Source organism: Pseudomyrmex gracilis, unplaced genomic scaffold (assembly GCF_002006095.1).
Source record: "Pseudomyrmex gracilis isolate BER0280 unplaced genomic scaffold, ASM200609v1 scaffold_137, whole genome shotgun sequence".
NCBI classification, from domain to species: Eukaryota; Metazoa; Arthropoda; class Insecta; order Hymenoptera; family Formicidae; genus Pseudomyrmex; species Pseudomyrmex gracilis.
The window spans coordinates 152,165-174,566 of NW_018020721.1; the positions used below are offsets into that span (position 1 = coordinate 152,165).

A 22,402-nucleotide genomic window follows, 5' to 3' on the forward strand; every position below is an offset into this window, starting at 1 on the left:
GAAGTCGAAATTTTTTGCGTGTACGCAATAACATCTCGATAGATTTTTCTAATTCTATTTTGCAAATTACTTACATACCTTGATCGATGATCTCCGGACGTTGCTGCAGCTTCTCGCGAAAAGCAAACACGTTGAACCATTTTTGAACACCTTGCGAAATTTGGAAGCGCCGCCGGAGTGTAACAGATGCGAAGGTTCGCGTACGTTCAGTCGCACGGGAAAATTGAATTCCAATGCCGGTCACACACACGTACACACAGAGACAGACAAGACCTTACGAGACGAGATAATCGGGCGAAATTTATTTAAAATTGCAAATTACCGCGGAGGCGTTTTAGCTTGTCGGCGCGTAGGAAATAATCGCGCGAGTCCGCTCCGTGAGAGATTGACAGGTTATGCCGGCGAGAGGGAGCGGCGGGCGCACAGGCGCGCACTCGACGTTTACTTCACAGCGATCGAGTCGCGACGCGCTTCAGTCGTGCTCCGACCTTCGACGTGGTGAGTTCGCTCGTTGTCTTCTTCCGAACGCCGGTGTCGCGCGCGCCGAGTTTCTCCGATCCAATCGTCGCGTAACGAGTGTTTGTTCGAATCGAGTGACGCACGGTCCTCAGTGATCTCATTTCGTACGTCGTGATTTGATTTGAATCCCGAGTCGAGTGCGAAAGGCCACGGCCATTACGTAAACGTCGTCGGACGCTTAAGTCGGAGGTCATCGTCGGTGGATGGTTTTTGCCGCCTCCCGAGAGAGCTGCCGACGCGAGATCGTCGTCTCAAGGACTTAAGCTCGGTAAGTACGACACGTCACACATACATACACACAAAGCGTAGCGCGAGAGAAACGAAGCCATTCACGCCGCTGGAATTAGAATCCCAGGTGAGGATCGTAAACTCGTTTGTTGTCGGCGCGGCGCGAATATTGCGCCATTTTCAAATTTGTGTTGATGCACTGCGCGATCACGTGATCGCGCGCGTTCTTTCCGTTTCACTAGGCGCGTTCGCGGTGAATTTGCCGCCAAACTATCAACTACCGACGCCGCACAACCTGCCGGGTATACGCAATATAAAGCGGCATATTTCATGAAAAACGTCCTCCCCCTTAAAGATAGAGCGCGTATTGATTTTGCCGGTCTTTTATAACCTCCGTGAAAGAAAGAAAAAACTATGGAGATAACAAAAATAACCGATCGAGCCGCGTCCAACGACGAATATCAGTTGTGTGCTCGCGCTTAATTTCATCCCGAACGCGAACTGTTGATTGCGAAAAATTGCGCGACCGTTCGCAAAGTCAACAAACAGGTGTCAACAAAAACAACACAGAGAATTTGCTAAAACTGTTTGTTGCACCGGTGTGTACGTATCTATTTGTTGCGTTTTCTCTCAACACATTTCCCGACGACGAGTTTCGCGCGATTATACACGTAGGTATGTTCATTTATAAATTTCCGCGTCCCCGGCGAACGCGCGGTACGTTCTAAGAACCGACGGTCAGCAATTTTTTTTTTTTTCGCCGCAAGTTTAGATGTAACATTGCTCATTTGAGCGTGGAAAAATTTTTTCATATTTCGCCGCGAATAGCAAATACACGCGCGCTCGAAAACCCTCGCCACTCTTTACATTTTCGATTGTAAATTTGCTGACGAGGGCTAGAATGGCGGCAAATAGAAACGCGCGTGTTTTATTTGCGTTGATGTTTCCAACGCGAATGACTGGTGAATTGAAGCCGGTGTATTACTCGAGAGTGGCTGAGACAGCCTTTTTTTTTTGGAAAAAAAAAAAAAAACCAGTTTTGAATGCCGTATTTCATCTACATCGTATTACCGCGAAATCGGTGACGTGTATATGTATCTCTGAATAGAGACATGTTTTCGCTGCTCGAAACACATCGCACTGTTTCCATCGAGCGTTTTATCATTTTTTTTTTTTTTTTTTTGTAATCAAAATTACATACGAGCCGGGCTATCGGGTTTGTACCTTGATTTTTATTGAGAGCTTTACTGAGATAATGTCGCTTGTTTGATTTTGATCGCGTTCTTTGTTTACTCGTCACATAAAATTTCCGTTTTGTTACGCTTGTGTTGAAAACACAAGGAGACAATAAGTTTTTATTCGATATATATATATATATATATATATATATATATATATATATATATTTAAGTCGCGCTCGATATAGATAGCTTTGCGTCACGAAACAAATTCCGGAGAGATAATGCGGAAAAGTGGAGCAGTAACAAGCGTTTGGAGCTGTGACTATTTCGTGTGATGACGATTTGTGTGTAATATCTGATCTTTTTTTTTTATCCGTAAAAATAATATCGAAAAGTCGCGTGTAACGTGACGAGAACGTCACCTGATGTTTGAGGATCCAAACGTCTCGGGATCTGATTGCGCGCGTGCTCGTTTTAACAATGCGGGGAAAAAAAAGAGATTAGAGGGCGGAAAGAGATGGAGGAGAGAAAAATTCCGTTAGGTCTTAGTCGTATCGATTGGAGTCGCGTGAAGAGAAAGAAAGTGAGAAAAAAAAAAAAACGATAAGTACGCGATTCAGAAAACAAAGTAATAAACTGTCGACCAGAGATAAATAGTTTCGAACGTTTCCCTTCTTCTGGAAAATTGAAACATTTGAGAGGCGAGGAGCGGGCGCGGTGTTTGACGAAATTAGCGTGCTTGTTACGCAAATTATGTATTTGTAAGAGAATTGAGTTACACGCCCTTGAGTAATTTTATCGTCGAGCTTGTAAACTAAAATACACACACACACACACACACATACATCCCTCGAGTATTCTGTGCTCCGTCGAGACATCGAAACAACGCCCGTGCGAGTGTCGGAGCTACACATTGAACAGGCTTTCGCGCTAAAGCGACGTTTGTGCAACACCAGCTCCACATGTCTCTCTTTCTCTCTCTCTCCACTTCTCTCCCCTAGGATATTGCGTGTCGGTCGAGTACGCGGCACAATTCCGAGGTTTATTCCAGAGTCTCTCCCGGAGTTGCTTTCCCGCGCGACGGCCTTGCTCTCCTTCAGTAATATCTGTTATTCGGTTCCGCGAACTCGGAAGTTGCCGCGAACGTTGACGGGATTTATCTCTTTCTCGGCCGAAGTTGCCGAAGAGAAATAAGGTGTGAGAGAGAGAGAGAGAGAGGGAGAGATAGAGAGATCCTTCCGGTCGACGTGCTGCTCGTCGGAGCGATATGTGGGAGCCGAGGTTCAAACTCCGGGGGTCTTGTGAGAAAGAGCTTAGACGTCTCTCTTGCTCTCATCGAAAGAGAGAGATTCGTCCTCGCTTGACAGGACTTCAGCCGCTTGTTTCAAGCTCAGCACGATCGCAGAGAGTTGTAAACAAGTAGAAATCCGAACGCGCTTTGAAAGTGGATGGTCGAGAGAATGTCGATAATTAAAAAACAGTTTTATTTGACGAAATGCGCAATCGACGTAAGTGTCATCGCAAAAGTTACATCGAACAAAATAATCAGCGCGAGATGAGTCTTGGATCGCGTTATAAGAAATATGTAGAGCGATAGTTGAGATTCCGGTTTCGAGACATTTTGCGGTTTTGCGGCATGGCGCGCGTTAAATGAATGACGTGGAAGGAGAGAGAGAGAGAGAGAGAGAGAGAGAGAGAGAGATTGTTCGAGCGAGAGTAATTTTCTTGTTAGATCGCTCGCCGCTGCGCTCTGTAAAAGATTTAACGTAACGATTCAGCACAGTTTCTTTCGCATAGTTTCATATTCATCGCGCGCTCTAGCTTCGACCACACACACACACACACACGCACGCACACATGCACAGATCGCCTCGAGGCTGCCCCCTTAAAATAATCTCCGTCACGGATCTAGGCTGCCGCGCTGAATATGTCGTATCGCGAATACGTTTCTAATTTGATTTACCTTGTTCGCCGACGCGAGGCAAACGATAAATCCAACGCCGACGTAGCAGATCTAGGCCTGGCACCGCCGCAACACCCGCCGGAGTATTTCAAATCACGACGAACGACGGAAAGCGGTAATTTACACTCCAACGATCCCGCGCGATTTCTGCATCCGCGATTTCATTTCGCGCGTTAACGCAACCTGTGCAGTTTTGTCGTTTCCGATTTTCCAAAATAAACAAGTTCAATGAGAAAAATGTTCTTCGACAATTTGTTTTTAATCGCGTCGTATAACGCGACTCACGTCTCGTGTTTTTAATTGTCGTTAATTTCCCGTGAAAGAGATCGAAAGAAAAAAATACAAATTTTTTTTTTATCCGCGATTCGCGTGCGATCAATTATACAAAGAAAGAGAGAGAGAGAGAGAGCACTTGAACCGCGTAGCGTCGACGAAAGGGTGTTGAGGTAAGCCCGGCTTATGATAAGACGCGCGAGCGGGTGTAATACAGATGAGTTGCTAATAGTGATGGATTGCGTCGACGCGCTGTGTCGACGTTCACGCTTCGTTGTTGCTTAACAACAGTTGCTCATCGCAGGTGTGCGATGTTACACCCGGAAAGCGACACGTACACGTAACAGAGTGCGCTCGTTCTGGGTGTCAAGTGTCTCGTTACCGTTGTTATCTGGCGCGCATTAGCTATGCGCGTCATCATCGGTACAGCGGCGGTAGGTAGGAGAAGGGAGGAACTTGCGTTACTTACGTTGCATCCTGCATCCGCCAAAGCGGACGGATTGTTTAATGCGCGTGCGGAATTACGTTACGGAAAACACTCGACTCGAGCGCGCGACCAAACGCGCGCAAACTTGCAGCGCGAAACTTAAATTAAATCCGCCTTGTCTCGACCCTTCGTCACCTTCATCCTGAGAAGGAGGAGGATCCTGTTCAAAATGTAACACCGATGAAAAGAAGATGAATATTTCACGTAGCGCACGGCTACGTGAGAGATTCCACGATGTGCGCGGGCGCGCGTCTCTTTATTTCCGTCGCCGAACGCAACCAATTTCCGTCCCGTGAAAGATCTCGAAAGAGAGCTTGCTTTCTGAAAAAATACGCTCGTATCTTTAAACTTTTGCCACGCAGATATGAACGTTTCTGTTATAAAAACATTCTGAAAATATGAATCTAGCGAGTGGTGAATGGCTTCAAAATTTCCAAATTGGATGAAAAGAAAAACCGAGCGCGAACACGATTTGTGTGTGTTGCAGTGTTTTTATTATGTTTATAAATAATTTATCAACGCGCCAGTACTGTCACGGGGACGAACGTTGATTAAAAATAAAAAACCTTGACGTAACTTGTACGCAGTCGAAATATAAAAGTTTGTTTTTTTTTGATATTTTTAACAAATTTGAAAAATAAAAAGGAAGATATATAAAAGATTTTAGATGCGATAACAGCATTTTTAGTTTTTGTTAACAGACGATCTTTGTTTAAATCACATTTTACTGTTCTTTACTTCTTTGTTTTTTTTTACATAACTTCGTTCCGAGAGATTCGATATTTCAACGTCGCGATTCGCCATAAATCCGCTTCCGCATCGAGCAGAATAATATATATACATATATTCTCAGCGATTACACTCAGCTGTTAACTTGCGCAAAAGATTCAGACGAGACACGCGCGCTTTGACACACCTAATCCACTGGTCGCGCGATTATTTGTCGACGAGAAACTATCGAGGAATCTGTTGTTATACGACGAGTCTGGTGGCGATTAACGATCGCGTCGGTATCGCGATTTACGATCGTTCCGGCGGCGTATCTTGTTAACGGTTTTCGTTTCCGCCATTGATTGCTTTCAAACCTTATTCTCTCTCTCTCTCTCTCTCTCGCGTACGAATCGATTCCGTTGTTCTTCCGCGATTCACATTTCGCGGATTACGCGCGAGGAATTAATTCAATTGTTCCCGATAGCCTCGTGTTTTTCAACATATATCGCGGCAACAATTTCGTTATGTTTCGCGGACGGTCAAATCGCCGATTTGTTTTTTTACCTGTTGCGGAGAAAAACCGGAAAGAGAGAACGAGAGAGGAAAACGCGCGGAAAACCGAGCCAGCTAATTTGCCTGTGTCACATTCGTTCCCCGTTGTTTCTCTTTTGTTTTTTTTTTTTCAAAAAACAATCGCCTGGCAGATTGCGCTGCCGTGCGGAAAAGTCGAGGAGGGGAAAAAAGTCGATAGAGGTTGTGCTCTTCTCGTGAGCAATACGCAACGTCTTCTGCTTCCGACGTTGTGAGGAACATCAACGCGCGTGTGTGTGTGTGTGTGTGTGTGTGCGCGCGAATGAGGGCGCGTGTACGTGGAAAAACGAGACCGCGATAAGAAACACAGCGTGTAAGAAACGCGCGCGAGTGACAATACGTTACGATAGGATCGCAATTTCGCGCGAAATATTTCTGCGCTGCTTTTTGAATCGCGCGATCAAAGTTTGATAAGCGCAAATTTCGCGAAGCTTTTCGCGTTTGAAAAGCGTCTCTCATTAACTGTGTTGCGAATATTACGGGTTTCATGCGGGTTGCGAGCAAGAAGACGTGGAAATAGATAAACCGAGCGAGCCCGAGGCGAAAAACGCGACGACGACATCGCAAACTGACCCACATTGCGTCGTTTTTCGCGCGTGAAAGAGAGAGAGAGGGAGGGGAGAGACGAGAGACTTCCTAATGAAAGCATTAAAATTAAAAACATCCGGCATTGTCTTCCGACAGATTCCGCGGAATTCCAATTTCGAAAATCCCGCGTCTCCGGAAATTGCGTTCGCTCTCTCTCTCTCTCTCTCTCTGGTGGTTTCCCAGAGAGAGGCATTCTTACCGCGCGATCGCGCGTAATCTCCTAATTTGTCGGAAAATTACGTGACTCGTGTATACCAACCAATCGCGCACGCGCGTGTTTTCCCGGTGTAATAAAGTTCTCGCACAAAGCGATCTCATTTCTCTCTCGAGGGAAAAAAAGTGCAACAACGTAGCCGAAAAAAATCCAGCGCGCCTCGTGAAATGGGAATTTGTTTTTCGGAAATTTCGTCGAGATTTTTTTACTAACTCGTCGCATTTTTTTTCCGAATTCTTGTCAAAAGTCGAATAAAACGTTTCATTAGCTGCTTTTATTTCGCGCGTTAATCGTCGAGATAAGTAAATAAGAGGGAAATTTTTTTTTTTTTTTGTACGAAGTGGAGAGACTCGATGAAAAGTAATATCTCTCGCGGAGAAGAAAATCCACTTCTGGGGGAGGATTAGCCGGTGTGATGAGTGGAACGGATACGTGATTAGTTAACGGGATGTGGGGAACGTGTGAAGTTCGCCGCGCGAAGGATGCGAAGGCAATTATGGCCGGTCGCCGATCGGGTTAAACGCCGGAGAAACGACTCGGTCATTCGGATTAACGTCATCGTTCGAATGTTTTGACAACGTAATTGTCCTAACGAAAAACGTCACCGTCCGATCCTGCGAGTGAAAGTAACGAGGCTACGAGATAATCATTGCGTGGAAAAAGAAAGAGAAAGAAAAAAACAAGTTTTAACGTCCGTGGAAAAGGCCGAGCGCGAAGAATAACGTATTAATTGGCCACTTAAAATTCAGACGATTATGTCGTAATTGCGGCGTGTACACGGTGGAGATAAAATTGATGCCGGAACGTAACGTCAAAATTGCGATGGTTTACGATCGAAGCACTCTGCATCGGTTATTAGCTGCTATGCGTGCGGCAACATGGATTTAATGAAGCATTATCTCGCGCAATAAAGGCGTTCGCAATATCGCGTCGTGCATTTCTGCGTGCGTACGTTACATACGTGGGGGTCGTCATCGTGGGTTGCGTGGTGCGCGTGAACGCGCGATCTCGCGCGCGCGCGAATGAGCGAAGAGAAGAACGAATGCTATTTTCATCGAAAGTTTGTTTTACATATTCTAAATCATCGACATAGTTATGTGACACGCGCTTCACAGCCCTGCTGTTCGTTCGGACAGAGAGAATGCGTGGAAATTCGCGAAAATGCAACATTTCCCGACGCAATATCCGCGCCCCGAGCGAAATAGTCTCTCGATCAAAGAGCATTTATTTATTCAGCAACGAGCGTCGAGCAGGGAAAATTCGCGGTTTTCCCGTAATAAAATTGTTCGCAAACGTGCATAAATACATGCGCGTAAATATATAAATATGTAATACGGTATGATCTGCAGGTGAATCGATTTTCATTGGGGAGCAGGGGGTAAGATTGATCGTATTTGCGTTTGACAATTCCACGTGTGTGTGTGTGTGTTTACGCCGCAAAATGCTGCACAGATTTGCCGGGCGATTATTTAGAGACTTGCTTCGTTCTGGTATTTAACAACAAACGCGCGCGCGCGGTATTTGATACATTTTGCGCCAAACCACTTTTGAACTGTTCGCGCCACATCTCGCGGCGGCCTTTTTGCTGTTGCTTTTTCGGTGGATTTGCACCACGGTCAGTTTTGCGCGCACAAAGCCCGTTTGTCTCGCCGCTTGATATCGGGGTTGCGTAATAACATCCGTTCGATTGTGTCGACTGTTTTTTTTTTTTTTTTTTTTTTTACGCGACGTTTCTTGTGTGTTCGCTTCATTCACGCGCGATATTACGTTCGCGCCTCATTGACGCCATTCGGTTCGCCGTTCTCTCGCGACGGTTTTTCACGCGACGCGTAAACTCCCGTGCGCATTAATTAAAACACATTTCAGCGATTTACACCTCGTTAGTTTCGTCACCCGGTTATCTGCGCGAGATCGCGGCCGGCCGGTGTGTGCCGATCGCCTGCTAATTACGCAAATAGCCTTTTGTACGCCCCTTGTTCTCCGGTCTCGCCGCCGCGATATCTCGATGCCCTTTAAATCTTGTGTTGACTCACGAATCGCTGCCTTAAAAGTCAATCCTTCTCCGCCCTTATCCTTTCTCTTCCTTTTTCGTCGTTTTCTCTGCCTTCCCATGCAAATTTGCGATACACGCTTGGCTGTGCCATAGCTCTCGATCTCCTCTCTCTAAACTCTTGCCGCCAATTAAAACGCTCCTTTTCGAGCAACGTTCTCGGGCTTCGTGATTTGGTACGTGCGCGCGTGCACCACACAGATCGGAGATCGCAAAAAGACGAAAACCCCCCGCGGGCGTAATAATCCTCGAAACTCTGGAGCTCGAATAAACATTCGGGTCTTCAAGTATTTCTCCCCTTTCTTCTCTATATCTTCTGTTTTCTTTTTCTTTTCGTCGGACATTGTGTGTGAAATACGTAAATCTATACGTTCTTGTTTGCCGTAAAGAAGTAACACAACTTTTATTGCGACGCACATGTATCGCGAACTTTGTACAGATCCGAAATAAATGGAATTTATGAAAGTGTTATGGGATCTCCGTATATACGCGCAAGTGATGTTATAAAACAAGGATCTTTTTAAATGCTTGTGCTGATGCGACATTTTATGAAACAAAGTCCGCGCGCAATGTAAGTACCGTCGCTCACGAACGGCGCGCGTACGCGCGTTTTTACGACGTGTCTCAGCATCATCCTTTGTGCGCGAAACTTTTCAGTATTTTCCGATATATGCGCGCGGAAAAGTGCACACGTTACGGGAGAGATGCATGATACTAATACGGGAGTTTGCGGTGGCTCACATATTCTCGCACATCCCGTCCGCGAGAGAGATACCTTGCCATTTCCACGAGGATAAGCAATGAAAAGCCTTTTTTTTTTCTCGACGCTTCTGCTTCGAAGTAGTACGTTTGCGAGCGAAAATCATGCCGCTCTCCTCATCTCTCTCCATCATCGGTCGAAAATGCGCGCATTCTTTCCCTTTCCGCCGTCTATTTATTGGATGATTTTGTCGTTGCGCGCGCGCGTGACAGAATTTTGTATAATTTTCGAAAAAAAAAAAAACGTTTATTTATTCAAGAAGATGGAAGTAACGTACGACACACACGCGGACAATATTTATAAGAGCTTATTATTTTGTCGCACTCGCTCCAAATGTTTGAAGAGATTTACGCTCGCTCGCGTACAAAATTGCCCGCTCTGCTTTTTTCGGAACAAAAACCGAATAAAATGTGGTGGTTTTCCAAATGGAACGTTGCGATGTGTTGTCTCGAGCAGCGCGTTATATCGAATTAACGTTTCGATTATGTGCGACGCTATAGTTGCTAAGCGATAATTACGCGCCGTGAGTTACAACGGGAATCCAATTAAAGCACTTAAATTATCGTTAATCCTAATGCAATATCAATTACACTTACGAATACACGCTGCGTGCACTCCCAGCGGGATTGTGCGCGAGATACAATCACAATTAATAGGGAGTTTACACGTCTCTCATAAAGATGCGCTCCTCGTTCGACGAAGGATCTCTAAATCTATTATTAAGTGTTACGCGCGTTGTGGGGGGAAGACTATCTTTAATAAATGCGCGCATTATTTTGCCATGCGCATAAACGCGAGCGATGAATTTTATATGAACTAGCAATTCGCGCGCGCGCGCGCGCGCACACACACACACACACACACACACACACTTAGCCGTGCGAGAAACCGCGTGCAAATTTAATATTTTTGATCTCCTCGTTCCGAAACTTCATAAATAATTCCGCTGAATAATTCAAACGGGTGGCAGGGGGAAAGATCGAAGGTAGCGAACCGAAAGTGTACACGAGCAAGTTGTGCGTAGGTGTATGAAAGAAAGTACGCGCAGAGTTCTCCACGTTCTAACGTGCCAAGACGTTGTCAACGATCGAAACGATTTCCTTCTTCCATCGTTGTTCGATACAATTGTGTTTCGGAAACGTGTGTACTTTATTTTGCAACAAAATGTACTCTAAAACTTGTTTTAGTTTTACACGTTATGTAATTTTTGTATGTTTTTTTTTTAATGTAACGTAAAAAAACTTTTATACGTGATTTAAAAATCTCTCTCTCTCTCTCTCTTATCTGTCTCTGCAATTTTGTATACTTTGGATATCATCGGATTAAATTAAGACCACAATATTCCGAGAATATTTTTCGCGCGAGTCGAGTTTCTGCTTTTTATGCAAATAGTTGCCTCGCGCAAAAATTGATGTGATAAATGCGGAGAGAAATGAGAGAGGATCGCGCTCGAAAAGCATTTTTGCGCGCATCCGCGCAACAATGAAAAGTGGTGAGTTAAGCAAAAGTTTGACCAAAGTGAATCAGCTTCTCGGTTGAATTATTAAATAAAGTGAGGTAAAATCAATATGGAAGAGGAGGAAACCATTAGACGAAATTAATTGAAGATCAAAAGCGGAATTTGATTTAAGCTTCTTTTTTTTTCTTTTTTCACTTCAATTCATTCGAATCACGCGCGAGGTATTATAAGCTACTTACCGCGATGTTAATATTTTAATTGCAACGAGATTATGCGCGCACATATATTGCGACTATTGCGGGCACGTTTTGAAGAGCGAAAAAAATTTTAAAAACGTAGTGTACCGATAAACAATTAAATTGTGTTTGTATAAAATTAATTAAAAAATTTACATGAAGTGATGCTCTAAATCTTTTTGCCGCGTGTATGTAATACATAAAATTATTGTTTGTATTAAATAATACAATTTTGTGAAACGAGCTTACATTTCCATTTACGTAGCAATGTATTTTTAGTTTTAAAATCTGTCTCTCTCTCTCTCTCTCTCTTTCTCTCTTTGATGTTTTTCTATTCGCATTATTTTTTATGGATGCACTGACGTGTGCGTATAGTCGGGTTTTATCAGAGACATCGTGAAATATCTCGTGAATATCGAAGTAAGAACGTACGCGGTCAAACTCGCGTAACGAATAAATGTGTGATCCAAAGAAAAAAAACTCGCGAAGCGAACGTGTTGATACATGACGTATCGTCGAACATTATAATTCGCAATCGGGCGCGTTACGTCAATCGAGCGGTGATAAATCGCGCGCGCTCCGATGGTCTTCCGCTCGTATATTTTCCAGAGTGCGGACTTTCACGTCGTGAAAAACGACCGTACGTCTTAATACGCCGCACGTTCGAATAAAATTGTTCACTTTCGGTCGCCTTCAGCTATCACCCGTACATGCACGCACGCACGCACGCACGCACGTACGTATGTACGCACGTGCGTGGGCGCGTGCGCTCGCGCACGCGGCCGGTATCTGCATTCCGATAATAAAAGCTCGTTTATAACGGGAATCGGAAGAGACAGAGACCGCGCGTGCATCGGGATTTCTCGACTGGCTGCGCTTCGCGCTTATGCAATCGCGCCGACAGGAGAGATTCGCCGATGCCGCATGGGTAATAGATACGTTGACATAAATCCAACCATGCGTGTGTATATGTGGCACATCGCATATGTGCCAGTCGCGCGCGCGTTCGGATTTCTCCCCTCTTCTCTCTGTCTGTATAACGCGGCATATCTCGACCTGTCCACGTTGCATTAATTCGGAGAGTTGCGTCCGCTAACGTTTCTCACTCACGGGATGTGTCAGCTGTTGTCACGTAATATGAGCGATTGACCGAAAGTTCGGCCTCGCGCGAGTTTCATAGTTGTAGCATATGAGAGAAATATGATCTTCTATTTAATTTCCGCAACAAAATTCCGACGGTCACTAGGATTGTTGCAGCTGCGACAATGCTAGTTGGAAAGTTTTTCTTTTTTTTTTTCTTTTTTTTTTAAATAAACTTTCCACGCGGATATCCTCCGCGGAAAATTCAGTAACTGTACTAATTTAGCGCTCTCAACGCGAGCGATGAATATTAAAAGTACTTCCGCAACGAGAGAGAGAGAGAGAGAGAGAAAGAAAGAATACGATGACGAACGACTGACACGCATCTCAGTAACCGTTAGAGACCTTTTCCGTAATTTCCGATCGACTATTACTTCCGGTCATTGGTTCTTGCGCTCGTTTAATTGACAACGCGTCGAATTGCCGTGATGGATCGGCGAATTGGGTGCGCGAACAGGGGAATTGAGAGCCATTAAACAGGAGAGAAAAAAAAAGCAGGAGCTCGCCTCTGCATTCGCACGGTCGCGATTTTCCGCGCTCATGATGAAAATCCTTTTCGAGAAATCGAAAATATTCGTTAATTGGATGTTGCTAATGACGTTCGGCATCGAGAGAGTCTTCGGCGAGGCGCGCGTGATTCAATCAGCGTTTCGTTTCACAATTCGACGATTTTAAGTTTCGCGAGAATTTCCGCGAGTGGAAATTCTCTTTCTTTTCTCGTATACGCGCGATAGAGATACACTCTACGTTAGATTTTAATTATGGAAAAATTATATTGTTTCGTAAAAATAATCGGATTAGATATTAGGGATGTCTGGAGAACAAGAGACGTTGGATTTTTCTACTTTTCAAAAAAAAAAACAAAACAAAAAACAAAAGAAAACCCCATTTGTGTGCATCGTCTTTTGATGTCGGAACGGAAACGCACGGGAAAACGCAATTTATTTCCAATTTTCCACAAAGTTGTAATTGCATTCTTGTTGTGAGCATTATGGTCATGCATCAGGTGTGTCTCACAAAGTAATCTCATTTCACGTGTATTATAAAGAATATACCTGATACGCGTGTTACATGCATTAACTTCCTACCTGGATGATAGCTTTGTGAAGTTATGTTCTCTCACGTCCGCGGATTATTTTCAAGATACGTTCTCTCTGTTTTCTGCATTTTCGTTGACAGTCAAAAGAAAACTATACGTATTTTTTCTGTTTCTCCGAAAAGATTTAATTTTGCAAAAATATAAATATAAATTTTTGTAAATATGTGTGTGTGTGTGTGTGTGTGTTATCTACTAAAAACATCTCTGACTGTTCTAACGTCGATTCTAAAATTGTGATCGCGCGTCATTGCTCATTTATGTCGCGGCCAAGCAAGAGATTCTTTTTATCAAAGAATCGGTATCTCAGGTATTTGTACCTGTTTCGGGGATAAAAAAAAAAAAAAAAACCCGAGATATTTCTTTCGGGAAGAAAGAACTACGTCGAACGATCTCTCGACCTCACGCGGTGGGTCTCACACAATTTTCAGGTAGTAAATAGAGAAGGGATCAGAGCTCGCGTCAGAGAGCGTATAAGCATAATCCTCTAATTGTGAATGTAACTCCGAACGAACGCGAGAGACCAACGTCGTCTCTCTCTCTCTCTCTCTCTCTCAACGTCGCGCGGCAATATCTAAAATTAAACGTTGCCGTGCTTCATTTCCCGCGCGGTATAAACACCGTACCTACGTGTCACATAGGAAAGTGAGTCATCATAATTCACATCGTGTTTCATAAACCACCTCGTACGATAATGCACAATGTAATTAACACCGGGGGTAAATCTAGCGAGTTAATCCGAACGTAAAGGTGCTAAACTTCTCACACAGGCTCGAGGTGCAAGTTTTTTAATCATAAAACTTGCTACATATCGTGACAGAAGAAATTCGTTTCGTGATTAAAAACAATGAATTGCAATTATAGAGATTCGAAACGACCTTCGAAAAAAATAGAAACCTTTGACCTTCGTTATATTACAGTTGCGTTTCTACTAAACGAGCGTTTTTTATATTTTCCTTTTTTAAAAAAAAAAATAAAAACTCGCGTATTAATTTAGAATATATTTTTTTATCGAGAGAGAATTATTTATCGGGATTTAATAACATCGCGAGAGATTAAAAGCGTTCGAGTTTTCGCCGCTTTTCCATTAGAAGTTGGCGAGTAACGAAATTCCGAGTATTTTCGTATTCAACATTAATTACGACTCCACGATCGCTTGCTCGTGGAGCCAAATCGTATTTTAAAGTGCCATAAAGCGTCCGATGCGATGAGGAAGAATCACCTGTTACGCGCCTCTTAAATCCGCGGGGAGTTTCCTTTCGGATTTGTTCGAAGACTTTACTTACCGTCGCGTCGTCTTTGGTTTGTTCGGTATCTTGAAATTCGAATTTTTCACCGAGCGCTGTTTTTCTCACACACACACACGCACACGCACGCGCACACACGTACTTTATTCGTGTTGGAAACCGTGTGCTGTGTTGGCACGACACTCTGTTCTTTCATGAAAATGCTTCTAACCTTCTCGAGGAGGAGCGCTAGGACGTCTTGTGTTCCGGCGTCCCAATCCGTGGGAACGACCTTACGGCACACGGTTACGCTAAAAACATTTACCTACACACAGCCGTTTCCTTCAGCGGTTGAACTACCTGTTCAAATATTTTGTGCGATGTATATTGAGAGAGTATTCCGGAAAAAAAGTTTGAAAGAGGTGTTTTTTTTTTTTATGAGAGCGAATTTTTTACGAAGATGAAAGAAAACCGACTAACGTCAAACTTTGGCCACGCTGTTTCGTTGCTGTTTCGAAAAAACTTTGATATTTGTTTTTCCAAGAAAACACACCGTCTTCTTCGACCGGAATACTCTTCTCTTTCGACATTGTTATTTATTATTTCGTCTGTTGTACGAGACGTTGTTTTAGTACGCTACTTCGTTATGCGCGTTTCTTGGTGAAGCCACTAAAGCACATTAAGACACATGGTGCAGAGGGCAGGTATATCTCTCGTCTTTTGAACGTGAAGTTGCCACGGTTACGCCAACTACTGCTTCCGGCGCAAACTTGCTACCGTTGGTCGTTGAGCTTCATTAGTCTGACCGCATACGTTAAATCCTAATTAGCCTCATTTACTCCCGGTCTCGTGATTAAGATCGCACGCTTCGACCTCGCGGCGAGGTCTGCTTACAAGCTGCTAGGCTCGCAAAAAGATCGAAGTGCACGTTGGAAAATTGATACGACGCTTTCTTATTTTGCCTTTCGAGAATATTGACTTCAATATCTGATCGTTACATACTTTAATTAAATCAGTATCATGCTTTAATTAAATAACGAGTATATATCGTTTAATTATTGCTTTTGCGATCTCTCCTGAGAGAGACTGAGTAATTGCTGATCGTATTAATTAATGTGTCAACGTTGAAGAAAAAATCTATTTAGATGCGGCAACTGGTCTAGTCGTTTCAATTTTGCTTTTCCTTATTGCAAAGATAACACAGCAGATGTGCATCAATTTCAAGCTCATCCCAATAAGGAGAGAGATAAGAGGAGAGAGAGATAGAGAAGAGAGAGATAGAGAGAGAGAGAGAGATAGATAGATAGATAGAGATAGGGTTTATCGGGTTGCGCTCAAACACATCCCCTACGGCTCTCCTCCTCGTTGCTTCCTGTTTTGCAACGATCGGATAGACAGGTCGAGCACGAAGGGGAAACATCGGAGGCTGCTAATTGGCAGCTGTTCCTTATACGAGAAGAACGAACTCACGAAAGAGATCGATAATGCGAGTCGGTGCGAGTCTAGACGCGCGCGAATGACACAAAAATGATTCGTATTCTCATCCATTCTTGTAAACTCGCGAAACATCGGAATTCGATACACGTGTCAGTGTTTCGTCTGTCTCCCATTTACATGTAAAAGTATAAATCTGTCGGAGTATGTCGACGACGTGTAATAAAAGATCCGATTCGAGAGAAAAATTTATCGCGTTTGTTAATTCGACATTTGATGCGTATTAATTATCGGATTACAACGCGCAATGTGTGTGTGACGCAATATCTTGAAACGAGTGAGGATGCAAACCGGTTCGCTCGCTGCGTCCCGGTTGCTACTCTCGTGAACGCTGCTCTCTATCTCTCTCTCTCGATGTTATCGCAACGAAATTAATTAAAGCGTAATCCGAGCAATTTAGGAAAAATGACCGTAAGAGACGACGTGCCCGCTTGTATTCCTCGCGCTCGGTTGCTCGCGCAAGTAATTAAGAAAATCCTCTGACAAATCAATTAAACCTGATTGAAGTGAGACGATAAACAGCCCCCGTTGCGGCACTAATGGCGCGCGCGTGCTAATGACGGGCTCCTTAACACAATAGACATCGAGAGAGATCCGTTTACAATGGACCCGGCAAAACGCGCGCGCGTGCGCACGATTCGGCGGCGCTTCGCACTGATCTCTCGCTCCCGTTTGCTAATCGCGGTCGTCGTCGTCGTCGTCGGTGTTACAACACGCGGGATCTAATTTTCGCGCGTCCCACTTCGCGCAAACGATTGCGCGGCCTTTGCTCTAAATGAGCGAAAGCGTCGAAGTTGGTTTCTGATCGCGTAAATCACGCATCCCTCCCATTGGGATGTGACACGCGATGATTTTTTTGTTTGCATCGCGAAGATTACACACGAGGTTTTACGTGACAATTTGTTAGAACGATTCGAATTGATCGCTTCGCTTCGCGTTTTGACAAGCGTCTTCGATCGCGACGCAACGTTTAATAGAGAATTCGCAAAAAGTGTGCGCGAATAAAAACAAAATGTTCAATTTGTCTTTATTGTCTAATCGGGTCTCGAATTTAATTAAATATTCGGCGATCGCGCGCCGATACACGAAACGTCAATTTGCGGGGATAAAAGCGAGGAAACGCGAATATAACAACCGCTACTTGCAATTTGTATTTATCAATGTTGTTTTAACTGATATGTCGAAGTCCTGTCACATTTGTTTAAATAAAAATAAACATTACTTCAATCATACACGCAGAAAGAGAAAGAGAGAGAGAGAGAGAGAGGAGAAATTTAGATTAATTTCATTAATTAAAACTGTTCCATTAGTCTTTTTATATATATATATATTGAGACTTTTTAAAAAATGTTATTGTGTTAAATTATTTTATACTGTAAAAAAGAAAATGAACGTGGAATATTACGCGGAGAAAAACTGGTTTTATTTTTATCCAAGAAGATTGCGGATTGGGGGTTGTCTTTAAGAAATCCCTCGGAGTTACATTTTAGCGTGAATATTCTTGGGACACGATGTCGCCCAGGTGTCCGGAACGTTAATAGAATATCCATCGTTGTGCACGGTGGTGGATATTAGCTATGTAAGTGGATTGCACCCCGGGGCCCGTTTGCGCTATCCCGCTGAAATTTCTCCCGCTCGACGGAGGGAGATCGAAATCCCACGTAACGCAGTTATCCTCCCTTGTGCTATTGGCCGGCGAAATTACGGCCAAGTGTCCGCCGTATTGTTGGACAACGCGGCGGCGGTGGCGGCATCAACCAGAACCACCTCCTTTTCTCTTCTGAATTGACCCCGGTTATGACTTTGCGGGTTAGCGCCCGATGAATACATTCGAGATAAGCGCGTTTATCTGACCAGCTGGAGTTTTGGTTATTAAATTAAACGCCGTGTCTCTCTCTCTCTCTCTCTATCTGTCTCGCTTTCTCTCGAAGGAAACTCCGGGAATTAGATCTGAGGACGACACGAATACTAATCGCAGGAAAAATTCAAATGTCAAAAGTTCGCTCGTACGATTAAGATAACGAACGCGGATCAATTATCGATTTGTTCGCAAAGACTGTTCGTGTTTGAAAGTAATAACCGTGACTTTGTGGGAAAATGTACGACTGATAAAGAGTCGCGTTTCACGGAAAGCTACGACATCGAGACAAGTTTCCGCGTTTACTTCGTTAAGTGTAACAATCTTCGAGTTTCCTGCCGAAGAGAGGCAATATAGCGGGCTTGGAGAGAAACACGAAAGTATTAATTCTAATAACAAGAGAGAGAGAGAGAGAGAGAGGGAGATAAGAATCTCTCTTGTCGGAGATTATCTTTATATCTCGTGGATTAATGTTATAACATTAATAATCGCGCAAACATAAAATATTAGCAATATTTTATCCGCTTTTTTTTTTTTTTTTTTTTTGTTAAACTCTCCATTAAGAAGATAAGAGCATTAGGATTACATTATTTCGAATTACAGTTGCTTACAGCCGCATTTTGCACATTTTTGCTTTTGACCGTGCGCGTTTGGCTTTGCCGATTTTTGCTGCTCCTCGCGACGTTGTAATTCCACGCGCGCGGATTATCAGCCTTGCGCGCAAAATTCAAGGGGATCAAATGAATAATGAAATCGGATTTTATGTCGATTGGCTTGTGAAAGAGCGAAAAGAGCGCCGCTAACTCAGAAATCCATCGGACACATCCGCTCCCGGTCGGTGTATGTAAGCGCGCGGCATCCGCGCGCTTTGACCCCGTCGCGGAATGGGAGAAATCTATTGGTTAAAAGCCGTAGAAATGCTGCAGCGAAGCACGACGGTGTTACATACATAATATCGCCGTCGTCGCGAGCGTCGCGGAAAAATTGGAACCGATCTCACCGAAGTTTCTCTCTTCGAGAAACAATCGGCGCACTCGATCGTTTCGCGCCCGGATTTTCGAAATCACTTCGTGAATTTCGTTCGAAGACGCGAGCAGCGATAGGAATTTTCTTTGTTTCTTTTTTCAAGAGAAGGAAAATCGAATGTGTTATTCGATTAAATCTAAAAAAAAAAAAAAACAAAACGCGAGCGATTTTATCGCAACCGATGCGTTTTCTTAACATAAAAATTGCGTGAAAATCTTTGCGTTATGGGATGTATCGCAAAAAGATTTGAAAATTTAAATTTCGTATTTGAAATAATTTTGCAGAGGACGCTCTAAGTGCGAATGAACTTTATATTTTTTTTTTAAACTCCGAAATTCGGAGAAAATGAAGAAAAGAGAGAGATTTGTTAATTTCCAACTTGATTTGCGCGCCCGCGGGATTTGCGCCCGCACCGTCTGTTCCTATTAAGATACTTTCTTACTTTTTTTTTTACATCCTTCAAATCCTGTTTGCACGGCGAGGATCCCGCTGGGAGTGGATCTCTGACTGATTAAAATAAGCTCGTCAATCTGTTCTCTTTTCGAATTCGCGCTGCTTTTCCGCCTTCGTCCCCGTACGTTCGAAATTGTGTGTACGCTCGGAGCCGCTAACAGGGAAACTGCATTTCCGCGCAGCCGGTGGTCGAAACGATGAAAACTTTATTACCCGCCTACGGACGACGATAAAACGGCGGATCTACCTGCGGCCCCGCCGCCGTATCGCTCTCTTTGCGAAGGATTCGCCAGTTTTCGGATCACGGCGGATCCATGAAAAGTGAATGCCCGACACACGCCCTCTCTTCCCAATCCCGCCATCCGGATATCTAATATTTGTACGTCATACAGACGTTGTCCGAGGTAAACGGAAACGGAGAACCGGTTGAAAAAACAGTAAGCGCGGATTATTGGAGCGATATCTGAACTTCCTCTTCTCGCTTCCGCGCTCTTTGTGCGCAACGTTTTCGGCGATTATCGAAATTTGTGCCGCATTTGATAATTACTAGAGTAGTTAAACGTAAACAGAGTGCGCGCACGTGAGAGATATTAAAATAATAATAATAATAATTAAAATAACGTGTGCGCGTGTATATTTATCGCAGCGCGTGCGTCGTTTTTGTGCGTGAAACGCCAAAGTGTTTCGAACAAACCGAATTCATCTGCGGCGTAACGCGCGCGCACATATGAAAAAAAAAAAAAAAAAGTCAATCGAGAAGGAAAAGTAATATTTTTCGCAAAAGATATTTTCAATATTCCTCGCACGCGATTGCACTCATTACAAAAAAATTGCAGATACGCTCGGAGCGGTGTGCGCATCGGCGTTTTGCCGATTTCCGTTTTTTCCATTTCGCGAAATACGAAGTGAATTTCATTTTTGTGTTGCGTATCGGCGGCGCGTTTTTGGTAAATTGGTTCGCTCCCGCGAATCTAAGTAACATTACGCGATATATTATTTCTCCATGTTTTTTTAAGAACCTTTTCCCAAAACGTTTGCGTTTTTTTTTCGCGAAAAACGCATTTTTTTTTTTTTTTTTTTTATACGCATCGACACGAGTAACTACAAGGTGGAGGAGAGAATAAAACGTCACAAATCTCGTCGCAAACATCATGTCGCGCGCTTTTAAACAATCGCCATTCGTTAGTTGTAGTAGAATGTTAGATAAAAAAATGACAAAAGTTTTTATTAAAAAATAAAAAACCTTCGAACACATCTCGCAATCAAATATTGATATTTGTGGAATTGTTTCGAGATGGAAATATCAATTTTGCTCGAAACATTTATTATCCGCGCGAGTAACATACGGCCGTAAATTCTATAAACCACGAGAAAATGGTATCTTGCGTACGAGAGACACGAAGAAGATGGGAGTAAAATTCGGAATTGCAGACAGACAGACAGACGAAACGGGTTGTGTCACGACAGCCATGTATCTAATATTTGAATATCGTACATGGTTTGCGCATCGCTCGGATAATCGAGATGCTCAGGGAGCAAAACGGGGGAAGGGTTTTGTACGTGGTCTCTATGCATGGATTATTATTCGCGACGAGAGTAGGAAGTTTCGTTCTCCATCTCTCTATTTCGGGTTCCGCGCAATAAGCCGGACGATAAGTTCTCATCGGATTTTTTTCCCCATCGCAAAAGACGTCGAAAGTGGATCGTCAAGTATCGCGCGAAGTATCTCGGCAATTGTAACAAAAAAGTCGCGGATAGTTCCTTCATGAAATTTTTTATTACCGTTTTTTTGTTAGGAAAAAAGGTCATTGATTTTTTTGTTAAAAGTCATCGACCTTTCGTCAAAGGTCATTGACCTTTTGTTAAAGGTTATTGACCTTATATATAATGTCGGATAATCCGACAAGAATTATAACTTTTGCCTGGCCAATAAGTCGAGCGCATACAAATACGGTTCGATTATTTGTTGCATTGCGCAAATAAACTTGCGAGCGAAATATGCGAATTCTTATTTTGAAGTTCGAGAGAGAGAGAGAGAGAGAGAGAAAAAGAAATCTTTTTTTTTGATACGTCGGATATTGTTGGTGACTCGACAATGAGAAGCGAATCAAAGGAGCTTTCCGCGATGTCCGAGACGGGAAGAGAAAAAGTTTTTCCCCGGAGCAAAGCTCCATTCATCTTGCCGCATCATGTGCTTCCTCTTTCCGCGCCCGACTTTCTCTTTCCGCGCTTGTCCACCCACACCACACGATTCTTTGGCACACAATTCGAACTTTTAAAACTTTCGACGATCTAAAGGCGTGTTTTTTTTGTTTTTTGTTTTTTTTCTGTACCGCCGCGTTTTATGAAACGAAATGAGAATTGCAGATCTACGGGAAATAAGAAGCGCGTATCGCGAACAAGGACGAAAGCTTGATAAAACATACGTTGCGTTTTCGTCGGTGTTAAAACATTTCTCGTGTCTAATGTGTGTGCGCGAGCGTGTCTAATGTTTGCACAAAAAAAAAAAAAAACATTTATTACTGTTTAAAATGTACACATTTTTCGAAATAAACGCCGTCTTTGAAAGTTACCGCTTCTGGCACGTACTCTCGCGTAAAAAACTGGCGTGTGTGTGTGTGTGTGTCGTGATTTTTAATATTCTACAAAGAACACATTTCTCTCGTGTGCAAACTGAAAATGAATCCGACTAATGTGTTTTTACCGACTATGACGCACTCCGACCTCGCGCGTCTGTGTTTTATGATGTACTCTCGCATTAATTCGGTCCGGATGAAAGATACAAGAGATGGTTCTTCAGATTCTCCGGAAAACAAATATGCGGGATTTTTGTGATGAAAAATTACCGA

General features: G+C 43.5%; 1 protein-coding gene across 2 annotated transcripts in view; it reads left to right on the plus strand.

The window, feature by feature from the left end:
- The first annotated feature begins 473 nt into the window (after window positions 1-473).
- The window catches only part of LOC109856882 (CD151 antigen-like), an 81,035-nt gene continuing 59,106 nt past the window's right edge, over window positions 474-22,402 (plus strand). For both annotated transcript variants that reach the window (XM_020432599.1, XM_020432600.1), the window contains exon 1: window positions 474-787. The gene's annotated coding sequence lies outside the window, so the exon portion shown is untranslated. The remainder of the gene's footprint in view (window positions 788-22,402) is intronic.